Consider the following 13,535-nt stretch of genomic DNA (forward strand, 5'->3'; position numbering starts at 1 on the left):
GGCATGAGAGAAACTGTTCAGGAAGGTGACTGGTGTGTTTGTCAAAGACTGTTTGGGAGATGATTGGTGTGTGAGAGACAGAAACTGGTCATGGGGGCATGACTGATATGGTGTGTGTGTGAGAGACATGGGCCTTAAGGAAGAGGACCATGAGTATAGAGCTTAGCCACTACTGCTGCTTCTGGTGTGTGCCACGGCCTGCAGGGAAGGGGAGTAGGAGAGCTGCTGGAGGGGGTAAGTAAAGATGGCTTTTTAAGTTTATTTTTCTTGATTGACTGCCATTTTAATTATTTAATATTATGTGATGTGTCTGCTTTTTTTGTTTGAGCAACAAGTATAGCTTTGGTTTATGTTTATTTTATTTATTTTTATTTATTTATTTATAAAAGTTTCTATACCGTCGATAAGACATCATCTCAATGGTTTACATGGCATAAAAATGTCAAATAAGTGTTCTGTTATAAATACAGACTTCGTTATTTTCATTAATGCACAATGTAAGTTAATTGTGTGTGGAGGCGGGGGGGGGGGGGGGGGCGGCATAGCTGACGTTTCGCCTAGGGCGCCTAATACCCTTGCACCAGCCCTGCCCAGGACATCAGCAACTCTGCTTCCAGAGCAATTGCTCGACTCTTGGTACCTCCCTGACAGTTGATGTAAACCACCTTTGTCGCATTGTCTGACAGAACTCGGACTGCTCGGTTCCGCAGAAGGGGCAGAAACGCCTTGAGAGCCAGCCACACTGCCCTCATTTCCAGGCGATTGATGGACTAGGTCGCTTCCTCCGCTAACCATTGACTCTGCACCAACTAGGTCTGACACACATCCCCCAACCGGTCAAGCTAGTGTCGGTAGTCACTACCATCCTATGAGGCACCTCAAGGTCCACCCCATGGCACAAGTTGTCCTGGGCAAGCCACCACAAAAGACTGGACCTGGCGAACTCTGTAAGCGGTAGCAGAAGATGAAACTGCTCTGAAATCGGATCCCAGCGGGATAGCAATGCTTTCTGTAGAGGCCTCATATGAGCAAAAGCCCTCGGGACCAACTCCAAGGTCAAGGCCATGGAGCTGAGGACCTGCAAGTAATCCCAGACCCTGGGCACTTAGGTCTCCAACAGGTTCCAAATTTGCATTTGTAGCTTGAGAATCCGCTCCTTCATGAGAAAGACCTTGCCCACACGGGTATCGAATCGTGTGCCCAAGAAATCCAGAACCTGTGAAGGGGAGCGGTGACTCTTTGCTAGGATCTCAAGCGGTGCAATACCACTTCTACTATCTGTCTGCAAAGGTCCTCCGACTTCCCTCAAATGAGCCAATTGTCCAGATATGGATGCACCAACACCCCCTCCTTTCTGAGGGCTGCTGCTACCACCACCATTACCTTTGTGAAAGTCCTCGAAGCAGTGGCTAGACTGAACGGGAGAGCACAAAACTGAAAATGCTTCCCGAGGATCATGAACCTGAGATACCTCTGATGATCTTGGCGTATCCCAATATGCAAACACGTCTCCATGAGATCCAGGGAAGCCAAAAACTCCCCGCTTTGCACCGCTGCTATGACAGTCCTGAGAGTCTTCATCCTGAAACGGGGGACCTCAAGGGCCGCATTCACCTTCTTCAAGTGTAAGACTGGGTGAAATCTCCCTTCCTTCTTTGGTACCACAAAATAATAAATGGAATACCTTCCTGTCCCCCCTCTCCTCCTGATGGGTCAGGAATGATGGCCCCCAGCATTCTTAGCCTTTGGATGGTCTGTTGGACAACAAATTTCTTTGCAGGAGAAGCACAGGGGGATACCATGAACAGGCTTCTTAGCAGCCACGCAAATTCTAAAGTGTAGCCTTGTTCTATGATGCTTAGAACCCACTGGTCCAACGTGATCTTGACCCACTCCTCGTAAAAAAAAAAAAAAAAAAAAAAAGTCAACCAACCCCTGATGGCTGGAACTGAGGAGTGGGTCAGCCTCACTTCATTGCATGGATTTTGCATCGCTAGACCCTTGGCTGGAGCCCTCTCAGTTCGCTCTGAGTCCACAAAAGGACTGAGACCAGGACTGGAACCTCCCCAAGGTCTGCCTCTGGTCTGTGCCCAGAGCCCTGCTCTGATGGAAATGCCTTTGGCCTCGAAAATGAGAGCAAACCGGCAGAAACCCCTTTGGCCCTTTAGGCTTGTCTTCTGGTAGCTTGTGCACCTTATTATCTCTGAGCTGCTTTATCAACTGCTCCAAGTCCTCTCCAAAAAGGAGCTTGCCCTTAAAGGGAAGCACTCCAAACTGAACCTTTGACGAAATGTCCACTGACCAATTCCACAACCACAAATGTCTTCTAGCTTATACCGCAGAGACCATTGTCCTAGAAGAGGTGCGAATAAGATCATACAAAGCATCGGCTCCGTAGGCTACCGCTGCTTCTAAGAGCTCTGCTTGCTCGGATTCCTGGGGTGAGAGATCCCTGGCACCCTGTAGCTGCTGCACCCATCTCAGGCTTGCCCTAACATAAAATTGCTGCACACCGCAGCACGGATAGCCAGGGCAGAGACTGAAATCTTTTTGAGGTGCACCTTGAGCTTTCTGTCCTGTAGATCCTTCAGAGCTGCCACCCCAGCTACTGGAATGGTGGTTCTCTTGGTAACCGCCGACAAAGAAGTGTCCACCTTCGGCACCTTCAAGAACTCCAGGGTCTCCTCAGGCAAGGGATAAAGCTTGTCCATAGCCCTGCTAACCTTTAGAGCAGTCTCTGGAGTGTCTCACTCCCTGACCATCAACTGCTTAACCATTCTATGAAAAGGAAAAGTCCTAGCCATGCTCCTCAAATCAGCCATGACCGGATCCACTGTTTCCTGGACTGGCTCCTCCTATGGAACCACTATTCCCAACTCCACCAGGACATGTGGGATCAGAGAACCCAGTTCCTATGTCTGAAACAGGCGCACAAACTTCAGGTCGTCACCCAACCTAGTGGGAACCTTCCCCAGCTCCTCCTGATCTAGGCCATTGTGGGGAGGAAGGTCACCGAGAGGCAGTTCCCCAGAGGGTAGTCCCTGGTTGAACTCTTCAGAGGAAAAGTCATCTGCAGCTCTTTGTACCACTGGAGCTCTGACCGTACGAACCCTTGTAGCCTCTGTGTTATTATTCTCCGTGAGGAGTTAGCAATCTGTTATTGATCTGATGCCTGATGGGAAGAGCAATCAGATAGTTGAGGGTGGATCCTTGGACCAGTGGCAGATGACCATGCCCCCGGGGAATGATCCCAAGAGGGACCACCAGTCAGGCTCAGAGTTAGGAGACAAACACACCCTAGTTCTTTATTAGACAGTATACTGAACCACCAGAGATGGCAGTAGTGAGCTAGCAAGCCCGGCTGGGCTGTAGTCCCTCAGATACTGGAACAGCGATCCCTGGAGGCTGAGCTGAAGAGAGACTGAGATATAGTGAGTAGGCAGGTTATGCAGATGTAACACTCACACAATGTCCCAATGAAGCCCAGGAGCTGGAATGTATAGGCCTCAAGGAGCGAGTACCTGGTTCCAGGGAAAGCTCAAAGAGAACGATGGTAACTCACTGATGTAGCTGAGATAGTTGATAGTGAAGACTTCCAGGCAGAGAGTATACGAAGTAAGTCTGGGATGAGGGCCCTTGAGGAGCGAGTACCGGTTCCAGACTGTCACCTGAAAAAACAAGGAGAGAGCAAGGCCCCCGAGGAGCAGGTACCTCTGGTAAGTCCGAGGAGGCAGAGTAGCTTATACAGACAAAGCGAGTCCGTTGTCAATCCTTGTCCTTGCTAACTCGATGTGTTAGCAAATTCCAAGACCTTAAATATCCGTCGCGGGTGACATCATCTTCGGGGGACGCCCCCGAGGTTCGTGCCAAAATTGGGGTTCCCATCTCCTGCTCATTCACACCAGGACCTGACAAGCTCCTGGGAGGAAATCTTCCTTTGTGCTTTTTTTTTTTTTTTGCTCAAGTACAGAACTGCAGGTTTTCTCACCACCTCCATCTGCTGGAGACAGAGAAATACTGAGGAGATGCAGGTGGCACACCAGGTTAAGAGGCAGTGCCTGTGAAACGTTCTCTGTCTCCATCTGCTGGAAGGGAGGCAAAACCCAGGAGTCTGGACTGATTTGGGTACGCACAGGGAACTGGATGTCAAATTGGAGAACCCGCATTGGGTGGTAGTGTCTACAGAGGCCAGTCTGAAAGGCTGGGGAGCCAATTGCCCTGGTCAAGCAGCATAAGGCTGGTGGTCAATGGAGGAGGCATAGTCTAGCATTTATTGGGAGTTGGGGGTGGTTCACAACACTCTTTTCTTCCATGGTTGTGTGGTCGTGTTGTGAGAGTTCTATCAGACAATGCAGCAACATACATTTGTTTATCTCCAAGGGGGATCAGGGGTCTTATGGTTTTCGGAAGACCTGGGAATTCTGATGGGCGGAACAATAGTTTATGGCGCTGATGGTGTCTCATGGTGCCGAAGTGGACAATGTCAGGCAGACTTTCTAAGTCAACAAGGGCTAGACCCTGGAGAATGGGAGCTGGCGGAAGGAGGCAATGGTGCTCATTTGCTCCAGGTGAAGCATTCCGCAGCTGGACATGATGGTATTGACACGGAGTGCCAAAACAACCCACTTTTTAAGTCAGAAGTGGGAGGTCTGAGCAGAGGGACTTGACGCACTGGTTCTCCAATGCCCCCTGCAGGGTTCTGTTGTACATCTTCCCTCCTTGGCTACAAATAGGAAGGGTACTAAGGCTTATTGCGATGCATCCTGGAAGAGTGATCATAATCCTGGTGCCTCCAGAGTAGCTGCACCCACCGAGATTGGTAATTCTGTCAGTAGACCATCCTCTAAGGCTCTGGCATTTTTCCAAGTTACTCCATCACACACTAATCTTGGATCAGGCAGCGTCTCATGGCCTGACTTTTTAAAGGAACTGTTGGCGATTGAGAGGTTATTTAGAGGAAGTCAGTACCACTCCATTGCAGACTAAGAGATCTTCCACTTCTGTTGCCTATGTTTGGGTGTGGAAGGTGTTTGATACATGGTGCCTTGGAGAAGGGCTTGTACCACTTCGGGCATTGGTGTCTCATATTCTGGTTTTTATTTGAAGAACGGTTTAATGAAAGGGACTGGCATTCAATTCCCTAAGAGTCTAGGTAGCAGCCTTGAGCTTTTTCTGAGGTAAGGTGCATGGTAATACACTGGCTTTGCATCAGGATGTGGTCTGTTCTCTTCTAGCAGTGAAACATTTGTGTCCTCTGGCAAAAAGAGTGTTTTTCTTGTGGAACCTTAATCTGGTGTTGCGGATTCTTTGTGGCTCTTCATTCAAGCCATTGAGGGCATCATTGAAGGACCTTACATTTCATGTGGTCTTCCTAGTGAAAGTTTTTTTGGCCCGAGAGGATTTAGGAGATGCAAGTGTTGTCTTGTAGGGACCCTTTCCTTCAGTTTCCAGAGGATGTGGTGTCTTTGCACGGTGCCTTCCTTTTTACTGAAGGTAGTCTCAGACGTCCACCTTAGGCAGACAGTGGAACTTCCCTTGTTTTCAGAATTTGGACCCTTCTGTTCCACATGCGAGGGAGCTTCACTTGTTGGGTAAAATCCTTTATTATTTTGTTCAGTTTGAGAGAACAAATAAAGAGAACAATGCTTTGAAAGCCACGTTTGCTCAAGTGCTATAGGAGGCCATTGTATCAGCTCATATTTGCAAGGAGTGTTGGTTCCAGAAGGGCGTCAGACCCATTCTTGTTAGGGTGCAGGCAGAATCTTGAGTTGAGTGCCAGTGGTATCTCCACAGGAGATCTGTCGAGTGGCGACCTGGTCTTCTATACACAATTTCACAACATATTATGGACTTGGATGTTCAGGTTCCAGAAGTGGCCAGTTTTGGAGAGAGTGTGCTGTGTGTTGCGAAACCGGAAGTGGACCCCTGTTCCAAGGCAGGGTTAGCACTGCCAAAGAGGGGTTAAACCCTCTCTGGTCCCTACCAACGAGGGCAAGGCTTGAACACTCTCCTGTCGGTTGGATACTTCGCCCTGGAAGCTCGCGGTTCCCCAAGGAGGAGCCCATAGGAACCCGGCCGCTGGGACTTAGGAGACTCCCTGAAAACTGAAGATACGTCTGGATTCAGGTGCCTCCTGCAGGTCGTAGGTTCCAGACGGCTGGCGCCTCCAGCAGGTCGAGACAGTCCAGGAGTAGAAGCTGAAGAGTAGTCGAAGGCCGTTCCGAGGGTCGAAGCCAGAAGAAGGGTCAGCAGCCAGTCCAAATGCAATCCAGGAGAAGGGTCCGCAGCCAGTCTAAACGCAATCCAGGAGAAGAGTCCGCAGCCAGTCCAAGGTCAAGCCGAGAGATGAACGAAAGCCAGTCCAGAGGTCAGGAGCCAAGAATCAATCCAACGAGGAAGGAGAACAGGAGCGGGACGAAGATCTGGAACGGAGACCAGGGACACCAACACAGGATCCAGGATCAAACCTCAATACCAAGGCAAGGTCTGAGGAGCAGATCTTGCCTTTAAATACCTGAACCTGAGGGAGGTGCTTCAGAAGGGAGCCACGACACTTCCTGTCGTGGCCCCTTTAAATCCTGTCTTCAGCCGCACGCGCGGCTCTAATGCAGCTGAGAAGGGGGCGGAGTCCTAGCGTTGAGCAGAGCCCCGTGGCTGGCCAAGCAGCGGCCATGGCCGCGAGGAGAACGCCAGTGGAGGCTCCCTGCTCCTACAGGAGCCTCCGCAGTGACCCGATGCTGCGGGTGAGTGTTTGGTCCTGGCTGCGGACTGCCGCGGCCGGCGGCCATGACAGTCGGCCCCGGTCGCGGGCTGCCGCGGCTGGCGGCCTTAACACTGTGAACAAGTCTTTCAGGTTCCCGCCCAGTTTAAGGGAGGTTGGGTACATCTCATGCATATGGACTGATCTAGGTTATGAACAGGAATGGAAAATTGGTTCTAACCGCTAATTTTCGTTCCTGGAATACCACCGATCAATCCACAGTCCTGCCCTCTCTGAAAAGACCGCTCTGTTTTCAGTGCGGAGATTATAAAGCAGTTGCTTGTTTTGGTTTGGGAATTTTCAATTCTTTTTTAGGACAAAGGGCTGCAGTTTAAAGGGCTTGATCTTTCCTTTTCTCAGTTTGGAGAGGGGAGTTGGTTTATGGCTTCATCTCATCTTGGCTTGCGTACAGGTCATACTGATGAACTACAGGTGGCATGCTGTTTTAAGTAGCATTATGGCAGTAATCCTTTTCTTCTCTGTCTCCACCTCTAGTTGGGAGGCAAAACTCATGCATCTGGACTGATCTATGGTATTCCAGGAATGAAAATTAGAAGGTAATAACCAATTTTCCTATATTCAATAGAGATCTCTTGAAGAACTGACTGGTTTGGAGGGGGACCCCTGGACTGACATACAAATCCTCAAGATTCATTGGGTTCTTCCATCAAAGAGCAGAAGGACAGGTTAAAGCCAGAAGATCTCAACCCAGTATTCAGGAAATACAGTCAGGTTTTCAGTATTTCCACAATGATTATGCCTGAGAGTTACATACAATGGAAGCAGTACATGGTTTAATGGAACAAAATCAGCATGGCTTTACCCAAGGCAAGTCTTGCCTCACAAATCTGCTTCACTTTTTTGAAGGAGTTAATAAACACGTGGATAAAGGTGAACCGGTAGATATAGTATACTTGGATTTTCAGAAGGCGTTCGACAAAGTTCCTCATGAGAGGCTTCTAGGAAAAGTAAAAAGTCATGGAATAGGTGGCGATTTCCTTTCGTGGATTGCAAACTGGCTAAAAGACAGGAAACAGAGAGTAGGATTAAATGGACAATTTTCTCAGTGGAAAGGAGTGGCCAGTGGAGTGCCTTAGGGATCTGTATTGGGACCCTTACTTTTCAATATATTTATAAATGATCTGGAAAGAAACAGGATGAGTGAGATAATCAAATTTGCAGATGACACAAAATTGTTCAGAGTAGTTAAATCACAAGCAGATTGTGATAAATTGCAGGAAGACCTTGTGAGACTGGAAAATTGGGCATCCAAATGGCAGATTAAATTTAATGTGGATAAGTGCAAGGTGATGCATATAGGGAAAAATAACCCATGCTATAATTACACAATGTTGGGTTCCATATTAGGTGCTACAACCCAAGAAAGAGATCTAAGCGTCATAGTGGATAACACATTGAAATCGTTGGTTCAGTGTGCTGTGGCAGTCAAAAAAGCAAACAGAATGTTGGGAATTATTAGAAAGGGCATGGTGAATAAAACAGAAAAAATATCATAATGCCTCTGTATCGCTCCATGATGAGACCGCACCTTGAATACTGTGTACAATTCTGGTCGCCGCATCTCAAAAAAGATATAATTGCGATGGAGAAGGTACAGAGAAGGGCTACCAAAATGATAAGGGAATGGAACAGCTCCCCTATGAGGAAAGACTAAAGAGGTTAGGACTTTTCAGCTTGGAGAAGAGACAGCTGAGGGAGGATATGATAGAGATGTTTAAAATCATGAGAGGTCTAGAACGGGTAGATGTGAATCGGTTATTTACTCTTTCGGATAATAGAAAGACTAGGGAGCACTCCATGAAGTTAGCATGTGGCACATTTAAAACTAATCAGAGAAAGTTCTTTTTTTACTCAACGCACAATTAAACTCTGGAATTTGTTGCCAGATGATGTGGTTAGTGCAGTTAGTATAGCTGTGTTTAAAAAAGGATTGGATAAGTTCTGGAGGAAAAGTCCATTACCTGCTATTAAGTTCACTTAGAGAATAGCCACTGCCATTAGCAATGGTAACATGGAATAGACTTAGTTTTTGGGTACTTGCCAGGTTCTTATGGCCTGGATTGGCCACTGTTGGAAACAGGATGCTGGGCTTGATGGACCCTTGGTCTGACCCAGTATGGCATCTTCTTATGTTCTTATGTAAATCTCTTATATGCACATTCATTGTGAATATCCTGAAAACCTGACAGTTAAGAAGCACAGATTAATGTATTGCCAGAGCTTCCCTTCCGTTCAACAGAGTTGGCCAATACTGGTCCTCAAGCCAAAAATGAACTTAGTTGTCAAGAGATAAGATTTGAATACAATGGAGACAGTGCATATAAATTATTTCATGCATATTCATTGTGGATATCCTGAAAACCCAGCCTGTTGGTGGCTCTTGAGGACCATAGTTGGCTACTTTATAATTCTTCATGTCTTCAACCCTTACAATTTAGCTAAATTTTCCAACCATTGGCTTGGTTTTGGAGCATTGGATACACATTGCATTAACTTCTGCCATAATCTAATTTGATTACCCTCTCAAAAAATGAGCAAGCAAACAGATCAAAAATGCCTAGCTCATATAGTCTGTTCTCTCCCTGGTTCTACCTATCGGCACCACTGTGACAGCTTTGGGACTATCATCTCACATCGGTCGGTTTATTTGCAAATACTAGTTCCTTCACATAATGTATTATCTTTGATGATGCTGACATAGAGCTAATGATCTATATGAGCCTTCTCAGCTAGGGAGGTCCTGGCTACAGATGGGTCATGTGCAGGACCAAGACCACTCTAGCTACACTCAATTACTTCATAGATGAAATTACATGAGCTCAGGATGTGCACTTCCAAATAGAGAGTTTGTGCACACACAGTTCTAAGGTTGAATAAGACTTTGAGAGTGAATGCTCAGCAGATCCATCCCTCAGCTTGTACAAGAAGACACACTCATCATCCCTTCTCTACACTACTGACATGGATTAAGCTGGAAGGAAAGCAGATCATGGTCATTTTTCCCAACTCAAAAAGAGAGCTGAGTCTCCCAAGGGGGAGAACAGAGAGTGACCCCAAGCTGCCAGTATAGTAGAATAGCTTCTTAACACTTGCATTCAGACTCCGGTCTCTGTCAGCAGGTGCTGGGTGTAAGACTTTTAGCACATAAAAAGTCATTTCTATTTCCCATCAGGCATAACAGTTTGTCTGAAGCTAACAGTTCTGGCAGGCTCGGCAGCCGCTGTTCACAGGTAGCCCCAGATGCAGAGTATCCAGATGTCGCTTGTCATGTAATCACAAGGCCTGTGGATTATCCTTATGAAACAGCATCTGCTATAACTTGCAGCCTTAGCTCACCTCCTGCCAAATGTACCACAGGCCTAAGGCTCTGACTGTAATCCCAAAATAAACAACTGTTCTTATTTCCTTGTATTTGTTTTATACTTCTTTTAATTAGGCTGATCCTGTTTTGAGTCATTGAGGTGATTGGTTGACATGTCTTTTCTGGTTATTGTACTATAAGGTTAGTTGCTGATGGATGGGAGCTGCCTTACCACTGTCTACAGAAGCTTTTTGTAGTCACAAGCACTTTCTGTGTACTAAACAGCTGACAAATGTCAGCACTGAGCGGCAGACTTTGAGAAGCAGGTTCTAATCCTATCTCCATCACTTGCTATGTATCCTTGAGCCAGTCACTTAATCTCCCTGTTATCAAGTCCTTCAGGATTTTAGTGAGCACATTAAATTAATCCATAAATCACTGGATATGCTGACAGCACTATACATAAATTAACCTACGGGCCAATATAGTAAAAATCGTGGGAGAGCAGGCGAGTGCCCGCTCTCCCGACACGTGCACAGGCCACTCTCCTGTGCGCACGATTCAGTAACTTAATTTATTTAAATTAGGGCCCACGGTAAAAAGAGGCACTAGGGACACTAGCGCGTCCCTAGTGCCTCTTTTTGGATAGGAGCGGCGGCTGTCAGCGAGTTTGACAGCCGACGCTCAATTTTTCCGGCGTCGGTTCTCAAACCCGCTGACAGTCATGGGTTCGGAAACTGGACGCCAGCAAAATTGAGCGTCCAGTTTTCAACCCGCAAGCCACAGGCTGCTTTTAAATTTTTAACTTTTTTTTAACTTTTGGGACCACCAACTTAATATCGCCATGATATTAAGTTGGAGGGTGCACAGAAAAGCAGTTTTTACTGCTTTTCTGTGCACTTCTGTGCACTTCCCCAGCGCCGGCAGAAATTAATGCCAACCTTTGGGCAGGCGTTAATTTCTTAAAGTAAAATGTGCAGCTTGGCTGCACATTTTACTTACTGTATCGCGCGGGAATGACTAATAGGGCCATCAACATGCATTTGCATGTTGTGGGCACTATTAGTCTCGGGGGGGTTGGACGCGCATTTTCGACGTTCTATTACCCCTTACTGAATAAGGGGTAAAGCTAGCGCGTCGAAAACGTGCGTCCAAATGCCGGTTAACAGTGCGCTCCACCGGCCTGCTAGTAAGTAATCTCCATTGACAAGCAGGGCTAAATTAACCACGATGTGTGGGTGACATCATCTGATGGCGCCAAATGGAACTGTCTCTAGCTCAATAGAGCATTTGTTTTATCTATGAATTAAGTTAATTTGCTTAATTTGGATACCCTGAAAAATAGGCTTCAATGGGGAGAGATTTGGGAACCTGTGGAGGAAATTAGTGTGTAGTTCTGGTCGTTCCATCTAAAAAAACATATAGCAGAACTAGAAAATGTACATAGATGGATGCCAAAAATGGTAAAGGGGATAGAATGGCTCCCTGTGATAAGAGGCTATGCAGGCTAGGAAAAGAGACGGCTGAGAGGGGACAGGATAGAAGTTTATAAAATCATGAGTGGGGTGGAACGGGTAAATAGAGGACGGCTGTTATCCTTTCAAATGATACTAAAAACAAGGGGACCCTCCATGAAACTAACAGCCAGCAGATTCAGAACAGATCGTAGAAAGTGCTTTTTCATTCAGTGCACGATCAAGCTGTGGATTCTGTTGCCAGAGGATGTGGTCAATGCGACAAGCATAGCGGGGTTTAAAAGAGGTTTGGACAAGTTCCTGCAGGAAAAGTCCATAACACATTATTAGTCAAGTAGAATATTGAAAGCCATCCACAGCAGGAGCACGATGCTGGGCTCGGTGGATCACTGGGCTCCCCCAGCATGGCACTTCTTCTGTTCTTTGCCCGCATGGAGATTCGATAGGTGGTCATGTGCTGATTCGGGAGATCAGTGGGTGGATTTCTCAGGTCTGCATGCACCGTATAGGGTGGATGTGAATGTGAATCACCTCTGTCTCACTTCCCTTCTCCGTGGTTTTGCCTCTCATTCATTATTCCTTTTTTAAATATGCCTTTCTTTTAAATCAACTATATCTGCATTTGTTGAAGAACTTTCAGTAAGATATTCCATTATTTTATATCCAAACCCAGAAAAGGCTAATTGTCAGAACTATTGGGACATGGGATTCTGTAAAACCAGGACTGGATTAAAATCATCATGCTGGCATGGCATTAGGTTTGGATGGCACTGCTTTTTATGTCACATGCTGTCACTTTTCATAACTTCTCAGTCCCAGAATTAGAAACACTCTTAAAGAAACATCATCGGTAGCTTCTAAAAAAACCCATAATTTATTTAACAAATTAAATCAGCAAAATAATTAAGCCCCTCCCCTTTTTGTTCAGATTTCCATGTTCCTTTCTGAAAGCTCCTCCCACTTAATTATTTGTGAATCTCAGCAAAACAAGCATTCCTGTGCTCCCTGTCATCAGATCCCCACACAGACATCACACTGATATATGGTAAAGCATGAATACAGCACGGACAGCTGAAGAGCAGGTCAGCATCACACTGATACACATACAGCAGGAATACAACATGGACAACTAAAAGTGGAGTCAAGAGATTTTTTTAAATGAAGGTGTAGTCATTATAAAAGTGGCGTACCTTTAATTTAAAAAAAATGTAATGTACAAAAAAAGCAGACTTGGCAGCAACATTCAAAAAAAGAATTACTGGCAGTAAAGAAGCAGACAAGCTAAGCTTTGAGGGATGCAGCTGGCACCTGTGACCACAGCCAAAGCCCTGAAGCTGCACAGCAGCTGCAGCAAGGAATTGGAGGCACTTCCAGCAATGCTGGGCCGAAATGCTGCGTGCACACTCTGCTGTGACAGTGCCATGAAGAAGACGCCACCACTCTCACCACAGACGTGCATCTACTGCCACTGGACCCACTTTCACCTGACCCATAATCTACCCAAGAATCTCACATCAGCAGCCGGAAAGCACCGCCTTCCTCTGTCTGAGCACGCCAGTGCTGGTTACAGAGCACTGTCGTCTGTGGCCTTAGGGTTCCTGCTGATGGCCTGTGCATGGTAATATCAGCTTAAGCCGTTTATTGGGTTCTGGCACTGCTGGCATAGACTAACTCATGGGCTGTTTAACCTCTATTCAGCTACCTGCCATTGGATAATCTGTTTAAAGAGATCCAGTTGAAGGCAAAATAAAAAAAAATCTTTCAGAATTTTAGCCAGTTAGGATCCCCCAAGTCAAAAAATCAAAGGCAACAAGGGGATCCTAACTGGCTAAAATCATATGGATCAGAACATTCCCTGGACCAGCAGCAATAAATTGGTGATCCCGTGTAGCTGTACAGAAAAGCACTGTGGTAGCTGCATTAACCCACTCGAATGGAAGATCCTGTGATGACCTTCGCCATGAAGACCCCCGGCTTA

Source organism: Rhinatrema bivittatum, chromosome 12, assembly GCF_901001135.1.
Source record: "Rhinatrema bivittatum chromosome 12, aRhiBiv1.1, whole genome shotgun sequence".
NCBI classification, from domain to species: Eukaryota; Metazoa; Chordata; class Amphibia; order Gymnophiona; family Rhinatrematidae; genus Rhinatrema; species Rhinatrema bivittatum.